The sequence below is a fragment of the Phoxinus phoxinus genome (genome assembly GCF_949152265.1).
Source record: "Phoxinus phoxinus genome assembly, chromosome: 2".
Taxonomy (NCBI): Eukaryota; Metazoa; Chordata; class Actinopteri; order Cypriniformes; family Leuciscidae; genus Phoxinus; species Phoxinus phoxinus.
Window position 1 is genome coordinate 52,166,435 of NC_136877.1, and position 11,899 is coordinate 52,178,333.

Here is an 11,899-nt window from a genome sequence, read left to right on the forward strand (position 1 = left end):
CCGCCCCCAAATATGCAGATGCATGTTTGTTCCTGCATCTAAGTTACTTAGTGTCAGTAATCTCTGGTAAAGATATGAGACGGGCAACAGGCCGCGTATATAACCTGCCTTTAACGTTGATTTCTACAGACCTTACATGTCCATCCGCCCCAGGGAATGTCCTGACTACTTTCCCGATTAACCAGAGAGCACGGGGTAGCTGAGGGTCAACCAACATTGCAACAGATCCGACGGTAATAGGTTTAGTTTCTGCATGCCATTTCTGTCGTAATTGGAGGTTAGGCAAGTAGTGTCTCACAAAGCTTGACCAGAAATGATCAGTGAGGACTTGGCTCTGTCTCCATCTACGTCGTCCTATGAGCTCAGTAGCGGGGTACATCACTTGAGGTAGAGAGCTGTCTGGCCGCCCCATAAGCAGGAGATTTGGGGTGACTGGATCCAGGTCAGCTACATTGGAGGATACATATCCTAGGGGCTTGCTATTGAGAATTCCCTCTATCTCAATAAGCACAGTTTGAAGCACTTCCTCTGTCACCGTTTGTGAGCCTACTACTGTACGGAGGGCGGTTTTGATGGATCGGATTTCTCTCTCCCAGACGCCACCAAAGTGGGGAGCACTAGGAGGGTTGAAAAGGAAGGTGATTTTTTGTTTGGCGAGATGTTGTTGAAGATCTGGGCTACAGTTTGTTAAAGCTTCTCTTAATTCTCTCTCTCCACCATGAAAATTGGTGCCCTGGTCAGAAAGCAGTTCAGATGGGGTGCCTCGACGTGCAATAAATCTCCTCAGAGACATAAGGAAGGAGTCTGTGTCTATAGATGTGAGGAGCTCAATGTGTACACATCGAGTGGTCAAACACTTGAATATTATACCCCATCTTTTTTCACAGCGTCGTCCTACCTTTATTTGGAAAGGACCAAAACAATTCATCCCAGTGCTATAGAAAGGAGGTTTGTGAAGTCTCAGCCGGGCTGGGGGTAGATCAGCCATTTTAGGGACCTCAGCTTTAGCCTTCCACTTGCGACATTCTATGCAGTTGTGCTGGAATTTGCGAATTGCCTCACGACCTCTTAGTATCCATACATTTCTCCTCATTTCAGCAAATACCCGTTCTGTTCCTGGGTGGCAGAGCTTACTGTCATAGTTCTGTATGAGCAGTTTAGTTGCTGAATGGTGAGGATCCAGAACTATTGGGTGAATTGTCTGGAGTTCTAGACCTTCAGCACGACGTAGACGACCTCCAACCCGTATAAGCTGACTGGCATCGTCAAACTCTGGTGATAAAGTGAGTAAGCGGCTTGTAGAGGATACAGGCTTACCAGCTTTCAATCGTTCATATTCCTCTGAGAAACTGTCACGTTGGATATTCTGGAAGATGAGGCATTCTGCCTTCACGTAGTCTTTAGCCGTAGCTGGACTGGATCGGTTTGGGTCAATTTCACTGTGCTGGACTGTGGCTTCAACCAGGTCCTTCCATGTACTGTACTCACTGGGGTTCAAGGGGTTTGATACTCTGGTGAAACCGCAGAATGCACTCTTTCTCTTCTCCATTTCATCCTCAGGAGGTTTAAGGACTGGCAAAGCTGGCCACTCTGACTCAGCCTGTAGTAAGAATGGTGGGCCTTGACTCCATCTGTTTGGTGATGCGAGTTCCTTTAGGCTGCGACCCCTTGTGAGGTCATCTGCAGGGTTTCGGAGAGAATCCACGTATCGCCATTCATGCTGATCAGCAAGGTCTTGGATTTCTGAGATCCTAGTCCCTACGAAGACTTTAAAGCTACAAGACTCCGATTTCAACCAGGAAAGGACTGTGGTGGAATCAGACCACAAGACCACTTGGCTTATTCTCAGTGTAAGTTCGGTTTCTAGCAGCTTTGCCATTTGGGCACCAATAAGCGCTGCACACAACTCTAGTCTAGGGATAGTTTGTTTCCGTTTGGGGGCAACTTTGGATCTGGCCATCAAGAATGCAAGCTGAATTCGGCCTTCTTTGTCCTCAGTTCTCAGGTATGACACAGAGCCGTATGCCTGTTCTGAGGCATCACAGAAGATATGAAGTTGTCGTGTGACATTGGGTTGGTCCATATCTGCTGAGACATAGCACCGTGGAATGGTAACGTCAGAAAGGCAGGGCAGCTCATTCTCCCACCCATTCCAGGCTTTCAATAGGTCTGTTGGCAACATGGGATCATCCCAATCTCTTTGTTTGTTCCACAGCTGTTGGATCAGGATTTTTGCACGAGTGGTGAAAGGGAGAATGAATCCCAGAGGATCATACTGGCTCGCTGTCACCTTATAAATGTGGCGCATAGTGGGTGTGGTTTCTGGAACTGGGCGGTGTTTATATCCAAGGATGTCTAATTCAAAGTTCCATCTTAATCCAAGAGTGGATTCTTGTGGTTCAACTTTGTCATGTGACAGCCAAAGCTCAGTGCTGTCTGAACGAGCTTCTTTAGGTAGGTGATCAATGACATTTGGCATGTTGGCAGCCCATTGACGGATCTCAAAGCCACCAGTGGCAAGAAGTTCTCGTAACCCATCCACTAATTGCTTGGCCTCATCTGGGAACATTACGCTCTTTAGGCAGTTGTCTACGTAAAAGTTCCTTTCGACTGCTGAGCTGAGGGTGTCATTTGGCTTGGTATTATCGAGAGCATGACGCTGTAAGGCATAGATGGCACAGCAAGGACTGCAAGTTGTGCCGAACGGAAGCACTTGCCACTCATAAATGCTGGGGGGGTTATCTGGTTCAAGATCACGCCAGACAAAGCGGAGTAGGTTTCTGTCTTCAGGCAGTAGGCGGACCTGATGAAACATACCCTTTATGTCTCCACTCACCGCGACAGTATGCTCCCTGAAACGCAACAGAACTCCCAACAGGGAAGGGCCTAGTGCAGGTCCGGCAAGGAGGTAGTTGTTGAGGTTATGCCCCTTGTATTCAAAGGAGCAGTTGAACACCACTCGGTTTTTACCGTTATGATGAACCATGTGATGGGGAATAAACCATGATTCTTCGTCAGTAGTCACAGAGTCTGCTTTAAGTTTAACCACGTAGTTGCTTTCCTCTAGCCTTTTGATCTCTTCTTTGTATGCAGATGCCTTTATGGTGGCTTTAGCTAGCCTTCGCTCTGTATTTCTCAGGTTGGGCATGACAGAGTCTTTGGAGGCATTGAGGTGAGGCATGTCAGCCTTGCGCAATAGGGGTGTGGCATAACGCATCACTCCATCAACCATCACCCTGGTGGTTTTAACTTGTAGCAAGTCCATTGCTTTCTGATCTTGTTTGGATCGTGCGACCAGTCTTTCATTTTTGTGGGGAATGGTATCTCCTTGCCAAAGTCTCTCAACATTCCGGAAAAGTTCTTCCATTTGAGTAGTGACGGAGAGGTGTAGGCATTGCTGAGGCTGGAACTGTTGCTGTAGAAGGCGAGTTGGTCCTTGTAACACCCAACCCAGTCTAGTTCTAATTGCCGCTGGACCTCCAGGTGGGCCAAGGCGAACCGGCTCAATAGGGGTAATCAGATGGGGATGATCTGCACCTATTAGAAGGAGGGGATATGCTTTGAGAATGGGCTGCAACGGGATGCCTTTCAAGTGCCAGTATTTCTGCTGGAGCATTTCAGTGGGGTAAGAGTGCTCGGCCAAACTTAAGTGCTCAGAGGTAAATGCGTTCTGGATTTGGTAACTCTTTTCTGGTTGTGACGTTGAGCGTACACTAAAGGAAACGGAGGCCCCATGAAGCTTCTTGACATCTTGTCGAATGGTTCTCAATGCAAGGTCCTCAGTCTGTCCCTTAAGCCCTAGTTTCTGAGCTGCAGCTGGAAGTAGCATAGTTCTTTCTGATCCATCATCAAGAACTGCATAGGTGTTTAGGGTTTGATTCTTGTGTTTTAAGACAACTGGAACCACTTTCAACAGAACATGTTTGGAACTTTCAGGCCTGTCCAGGTACACGGACTCATTTGTGGAACTCACTAGACAGGTACCTTCTGTCTGAGACCGGTCGTTAACTTTGTGAAGGATTTGAAGGTGTTTCCCATTACACAGGCGGCAGGGCTTTCTCAGAGTGCAATTTTTTGCTAAATGTGACCGTCCACATTTCCAGCAGCGGTTGTTATCTTTAATCCATTTGATCATCTCCTCTTTACCAAATTTCTGGAAGGTGGGACACTGGCTTAGGAAATGCTCTGTACTGTCACAATATGGGCACAACACTCTGCTTTGTTCAGGTTTCTGTGTTGTCTTGGTTGGCTTGAAGGATGATAGTACCTGTGTAGCTGTGTCAGAGGTTTGATTAGCTCCATGAAGAACAGTGGCAAATCTGGACTTAACTGCAGGGCCTGATCTTGGCTTCACTGTTTTAGGTCTTTGCTCCTTTCTTGAATTTAAATCCTCACAGTCTTGGCACCAGGATTCAAACTTGAGCCACTCAGCCAGGTCCAGTAAAGTGTAAACTACACCAGATTGATAAGGCATGTGTCGTCTGAATGATGCACGTAAATCTGGTGGAAGTTTAGTGAGCAAACGGACTACATGTGACCCACACTGTAACTCCACATTACCTTCAGGACCCAATGTCCTCAGGAGACCCACAAGAGCTTGGATTTGAAGGGCGAACCTATCGAAACTGGCCAAATCTCCAGGCTGAACATCAGGAGCATCCATTACTGCTGCTATTTTATTCAGAGCCAACAGGTGAGGTCTTCCGAATCTGTCAGTAAGTGCATTCATAGTGTCTGTGTATGGCCAAGGGGAATTGAGGAATGAGTCAGCAATTAGGCGTGCTTCTTCAAACTTCAGGTGATCAAGAAGGACTTGATACTTGAAAAGCTCAGTTGCATCATTAGGAAGTAAGTTATCAAGGGCTAACTTTAAGCGAGCGAATTCGCTAGGGTCACGACGTGTGAAACATGGAATTGTTGGTTGTGGGCCCCTGTAGGATGTCTCTGGACGTATAGTGCTATGAGGCCACCCCGTAGGAGAAGAATATGGCTGATTATGAACAGTGGCAGGATGTGGGCTTGATTTGTAGGTGTAAATGTCAGCACCTGGCTTAACGGAACTCTCTCTGGGTTGTACTTGAACTCTGCGTGGAGTAGGTTGTGGAGTGCGAGGCTCCGGACTCGGTGCTGCTATCTGAGGTGGTCTATATATGGTTCTGGGTAATGGCACTGGAGTCTGGTTTGTATGCTGTGGTTGTGGAGTTGGTGAAGCTGGATACTGCTGTATAATTAAATATTGCATACCTTTGTGAAGATTTTGTAACTGCAGAATTTCCTCTTTAAGGACCAGATGAGCTTCACGCAGTTGCCTGTTCTCTTGTTTTAAGTCTTGAACCTCCAACCTGTGTCTAACAGCTGTGATTGAAGCCTCATCCTCCTGCTCCTCCTCTTCATCACTTTCATAGTGAGGTGCAGTTGGCCACCGTCTGTCAGGTTGTCTACCAGCAGTCATTCTGGGATAGGGAGTAATCGTGGCTCCAGCTACTGCTCCAGTACTGTAATCAAGTGAACTTGAAAGTGGAGAGTCAGGAGGTAATATATCAGACTGGGATGTCCTTGCACTTCGCTGTGGTACCCCTTCTGGCACAGGTGAATGTTGGATTGGATATTGGACGTCATAATCTCTGAGATAAACTGGAGGCTGGGTTGTGCGTCGTGGGCGCACACTCTGGTGGAAAGGCTGCTCTGACATCCTGTCTCTGTGGTAAGCACACATCCGGCTCGAAGGACCACAATGTAGAAGAGTTTTCACTAATGTGCTGATTAGGTGATTGTGCTCGCCCCAGGGTGTCAATCAAAACACTTCACAGGATTCAGAATCTTCTCGTCTTTACTTGCTATTAGTATGTATACATGTGTGGTCTGAAATAAACAAATAAATAACATTACAATAAGTATTGTATTCATACATACAAATAATATACATGTCGTTTTACATCCAATACAATTATCAAAGGTTTGGACTGCACTACCGAACTTGTCCGCTAGATGTCACAGTAAGCACATATAATGAGGATCGCGAATTCTCCGTGTCTCTGAATAAATGCTGAGTAATCATTATATATCGGCAGGGTTACGGAAATACGACACATAGTGTTAACTTGACGATCGTTAAAGGGGTTAATATTACACAAAGTAACCACAAGCAAGGGATAAAGCAAGTAAATAACTTAAATAACATTACTTTCTATATCTGTTATATTTGTGGCGATCAGTATAATGCAGTGGACACGGAAGAGATAAACAACTCGGTAATTCACATCAATCAAACTGTAACACGACAGATAACTATACTAAAGAACACAAATATGTAAATAGACTTACATTTTATCATTAACGCACACACTGAAGTAAACTCTGAAGGAGGTACAGGAAAATACAAAACATGTTCTTCTCCTTAGCTTGCTAACTGTTTCTAACTCGCGTCCTTTCCCGACGTCACCAATAAGCTCGTCGCTGATTGGTTAGATCTCCTTAACAGGCATGAAATTATAAGACTAGGTCTTCTCATGCTCCTGTTCAGTCTTGAATGTTATTATTTTGTTGCTGTTGATGTGATTATTATTGTGTCTGTAATAACATCATGACTGAATAAAAAGAACTTGACTTGAGTTCATTCAAGAATATTTTTAGAGAAAACTGGTTACACAAGATTATTTTTAGAAGATTTCAAATGTGTGTCATCAGTGTTCTAGAGGTGTGTGTGTGTGTGTGTGTGTGTGTGTGTGTGTGTGTGTGTGTGTGTGTGTGTGTGTGTGTGTGTTGAAATACGTATATAACCAATTTAGCTTGGCCGATTAACTTTTTTATATGTACGAAACAATTACAAAAAATGATTACCTTTCAATAGTTCTGTTTAAAATAAAGCTGACATGCACAACTGATATCTGGCTCAAAATCCAGCTGTTCTGGCTTTAAACAGAAGCTCCATCTGCTGAATATGAGATAGAAATGTTTTCTTAACAGAGATTGTCAATGAGACTTTAAGTTATACTACTTACAGTTTTTAATTCCTTTAAAATGCCTCCCATTGTGCAAGTCATTCGAACATCATTTTTATTCATATCTTTCACATCTTTCACATGGGACGTGATGGCGCCAGAATGGTTGGCAAGCCGTCTGTCTCTGTCACATCTTCTAAGTTTGGTGTTTGCTATCGTATTTTTTATCAGCACATATTGTCAAGATGTCTCTGCTTTGCTCGTTTATGATCGCCTTACACTTTTCAACATTCGAATAACTGTGGATATATTGTCTGAAAGACATGATTTGGGAGACCACTGGACTTCGAAACCTCCTCCTTTGCTGTCGGATATACCGGACTACCTGCGCCGTTCACCTGCTGCTGTTCTCCCCCGCAAGAAACGTTACAGGAGACGGGGGAAACGTGGAGGTGCGCTGGTTCGACTCAAGGCTTACCTGACGTCCACCTGTGTGACGTGTCCTGATGGTTGCTATGTTCCTGCTGTTACTGGGCGTCGGCTGACGATGAGAGATCGCTGGCTGCGTCCGGTTTTCCCTGCCCCACGGATTATCTCCGAGGCCCATCTGCTGACGGTACCATCTTCTCCCAGACGGGCTTGGAACTACCGAGGTGGTGGTGTGGTTTTTTCGAATCTGCGCCCATTAGACCGTGTGGCGCCCGCGCCCGCGCCCGCGCCCGCACCCGCACCCACAGCCAGCGAGGATCAAACTCTTTGTTTGGCTTTGTTTAATGCTAGATCGCTTGCCAACAAGACATTTCTCATCAATAACTTCTTCACTTCTCGGGACTTGGATCTTATGTTCTTAACGGAAACTTGGCTCCATGATGGCGATCTCACATCTTTTTCCGAACTTCTTCCTCCCCGATGTGGCTTCTTCAGCTCCCCTCGGATCACAGGTAGAGGTGGAGGACTAGCCTCTGTGTTTAAGTGTTCTCTTCAATGTCGAGAGATTCCGTTTGATAGCTGCTCCAGCTTTGAACTGCAGATGTTTGAGTTAAATTGCCGAGTGACTGTTCTATGTGCTGTGGTATATCGACCTCCAAAGTTTAACAAGAATTTTATTCAGGATTTTGCAGATTTTGTGGCTGGGATTGTGTTAAAATACGATCGCTTCTTAATTGTTGGTGATTTTAATATACATGTATGCTGCAAATCCAGTCCGATGTCCAAGGATTTTATTAATCTTATTGATTCTTTTAATCTTATGCAGTCTGTTACTGGTCCGACTCACGAAAAAGGTCATACTTTGGACCTTATACTGTCATATGGTTTAGATGTTGCTGTTACTGAAATATGTGACTCCGGTTTGTCGGATCATCTGCCCATTGTTTTTACTATAGTTGTCCACTGCTCTGACACTTCGATTGTTGCTCCTGCACGCAGTGTGCGTTCCATTAACCCTCAAACTGCCTTGCAGTTTTCTGTTGCTTTTAAAGACTCAGTGCTATACAATCTGAAAGATTTTATTTTTGATGTGGATGAAATCACAAACCTCTTTGATTCTACCTGTACTAAAATACTTGATTTCGTTGCCCCACTAAGGGAACAACGCACTAAAACGCTATCTGAACCTTGGTTAAATGACCATACCCGCTCTCTCAGACGTGCCTGTAGAACAGCTGAGAGAAAGTGGAAAAAGGACAAACTTCAAGTGTCATTTCAAATTTTAAAGGAAACATTACATAAATACCAGGGAGCGGTTAAATCCTCAAAAACGAAATTCTTATCTCAACTGGTTGCTAATAATAACCAGAGGCCTCAGGTCCTCTTTAAAGTGTTTAACTCTCTTGTTAACCCCTGTGAAACTGACTGTGTTGTGCCATCCACTTCGTTGTGTGAAAAATTCTTGAATTATTTCATAGATAAGATTGCTGGCCTGAGTTTTTCATCATCTGCATTTAATAGTGACCCCTCGGTTCCACCTTTACACCAAGCTGTCTTCCATCAGTTTGAGCCAGTCACATTACATGTTCTCACTGACATAATCAAGCAGCTCCGTCCTACAAACTGCCTGCTGGATAGTATCCCTGCTCAGTTACTCAAAGATGTTTTCAATACTGTTGGTTCCTGTATTTTATGTTTGGTTAATGGATCTCTCAACTCAGGGTGTGTTCCAGCAGCTTTTAAACATGCAATCGTGCAACCTCTCTTAAAAAAGAAAAATCTGGATCATTCAGTTCTTTCTAATTTTAGACCCATTTCTAAACTTCCTTTTTTATCTAAAGTCCTGGAGAAGGTAGTTTTTAATCAACTGCAATCATTTCTGGATGAATTTTGTATTTACGAAAAGTTCCAGTCTGGTTTTAAACCCCGCCACAGCACCGAAACCGCTCTTCTAAGAGTATATAATGACCTCCTCTTAGCAGTTGATTTAGGAAAATCAGCTGTTTTAGTCCTTTTAGATTTGACTTCTGCCTTCGATACTGTAAATCACTCTATCCTCTTATCCAGACTCGAACAAAGTGTTGGCATTACGGGTACAGCCCTGAAATGGTTTAAATCATATTTGACAGATAGGAGTTTTTCTGTCCACCTTGGAAATTGCTCTTCATCTGCTGCCCCTCTTTCTTGCGGGGTTCCCCAGGGTTCCATTCTGGGACCCATGCTCTTTTCCCTGTACATGCTGCCCTTAGGGTCTATTTTTAAAAAACATAATATTTCTTTCCACTGTTTTGCAGATGATGTACAAATCTATTTGCCAGTAAAAACCAATGACAAGAACAATATCCAACCTCTGTTAGACTGCTTGAGTGATCTCAAAATTTGGTTGGATCAGAATTTTCTATGTCTTAATGATAATAAGACTGAAATTGTTGTGTTTGGCCGGGCGGGTCATTTTAGTGAATGTGCAGATGCTCTTGGAACTCTAGGTTCCCATATTCGTCCTTTTACCAAAAATTTGGGTGTAATTTTTGACAGTGCTTTTAAATTCGATAAACAAATTAGTTCAGTTGTTAAAACTAGCTTCTTCCACTTGAGACTTCTGGCTAAAGTTAAGCAATATATGCTACGCAAAGACTTTGAAAGAGTCATACATGCTTTTATCACGTCGCGATTAGATTATTGTAACTCGTTGTATGTCGGATTGGAGCAGTCATCACTTCGTCGGCTACAGCTAGTGCAGAACGCAGCAGCTCGACTTTTAACCAAGACTAAAAAACGTGACCACATTACACCGGTATTGGCCTCACTTCACTGGCTTCCTGTTTGTTTTAGAATTAAATTTAAAATAGCATTAATTGTTTTTAAAATCTTAAATGGGTTATCACCTCCATATTTAACGGAGCTTATACATGTCCACACACCTGCCAAAGTACTCAGGTCTTCCGATCAGATGTTCCTCGATGTGCCCAGATCTAGGCTAAAAAATAAAGGTGACCGAGCGTTTTCAGTGGCTGCTCCGAACATCTGGAATAGTCTACCCATTTACATAAGGAAAGCTCAGACTATCGAAACATTCAAGTCTTTGCTTAAGACGCATTATTATGTTTTGGCTTTCAATTCTAGTTGAGCTTTGACATCTTAAACTGTGGGTTATTTTATTTGTACTTTGTGTGTTATTGTCTGTATGATAATTTGTTCTAAAGTCTTTGATGGATCTTGTTAAGCACTTTGGTCAATTACGATTGTTTTTAAATGTGCTATATAAATAAAATTGAACTGAACTGAACTGAACTGAAGTCATTTTAGAAAATACTAATTATAAAGTGAATTATTGTCTAAACATTTAGCAGTCGCCAAATGCATGTTGCAGGTCACTTTACAAACTTCTCTTGCTTAAATTGTATTAAGAGACATTTTCCATATTTTAAAACACACACTCTTAGAAATAAAGGTTCCATGAATAACCTTTCAGCGCTCAGATCTTAAAATAACCTTTTTGTATGTGAAGAATTATTTTTATAAAGAAGCCTTTGTGAAATGGAAAGATCCCACTGATGGTAAAGCTTCTTAATGAAACCATCGATTCAAATACAGAACCATTTTTTTTAACCTTTATAAAAATGAAAAATAAAATGCATGCAATTTGTCAGGGAATCGAGGTGAGGTCGCTTTAAGGATTTAAGGATCGCTTTTTCAGGATTACTAATGTTAACAAATGATAAGGTTAAAGGCAGCTGAATGTTTTTTTTTCAGGGTTGGAGCAAAACTCTGCAGGAGAGGCCCTCCAGGATCAACGTTCCTCACCCCTGCTATAAAGTGACTGACAGGATTGCATTAACAGATTCCTCATGAACTAACAAGTTCATATAAATATGTTTATTTTTATAGCTGCCATTTCACTATTCATAAGCAAATAAATAAATATGCATGATTCCTATCTGAACTGCTGATAGAAGTGAGTTATGATTGTATTTTTAAGTTCATATGACGTGGATCACACTTTACAGGCTTTAAAACCCAATGTCTGTGTAGTTTTACACATTTGCTGTTGTTTTATTGTTATAATGTAATTATATGTGTTCCAGTGCAGTTTGTTTGGTTGTAAACAGTGTTTGTTAGAGGAAGTAATTCATGACAATTCATGCAAAACCTTGTGTTGTTTTAAAGATGCAAAATGTTTCCATCTGGACACACAGACACTGATTTCCATTCAACTTTGGTTCTTTATTTAAATGGCATCGCTGAGCATGAAAATAACCGGTAACTGAGCTCGTCCAGGTGGCGATATTGATATTGCATATGTTTATTGTAACATTTGCTCTGTGCTGCAGCTTTTTTATTAAGTGTTAATAGTTAATGTTTGCTACACCCTGAAGTGACACAATACTTACAAGTACAGAAACATAATGCAATTCAACTTTATAGAAAGAACGTGCCCAAAAAAAAAGCAACATACATTTAAAAAAAAGTTTTGGTGGCACGTCAGCTTCCTTGATCACAGTAGCTTGTAAAAGTTTGAAGTTTGTAGT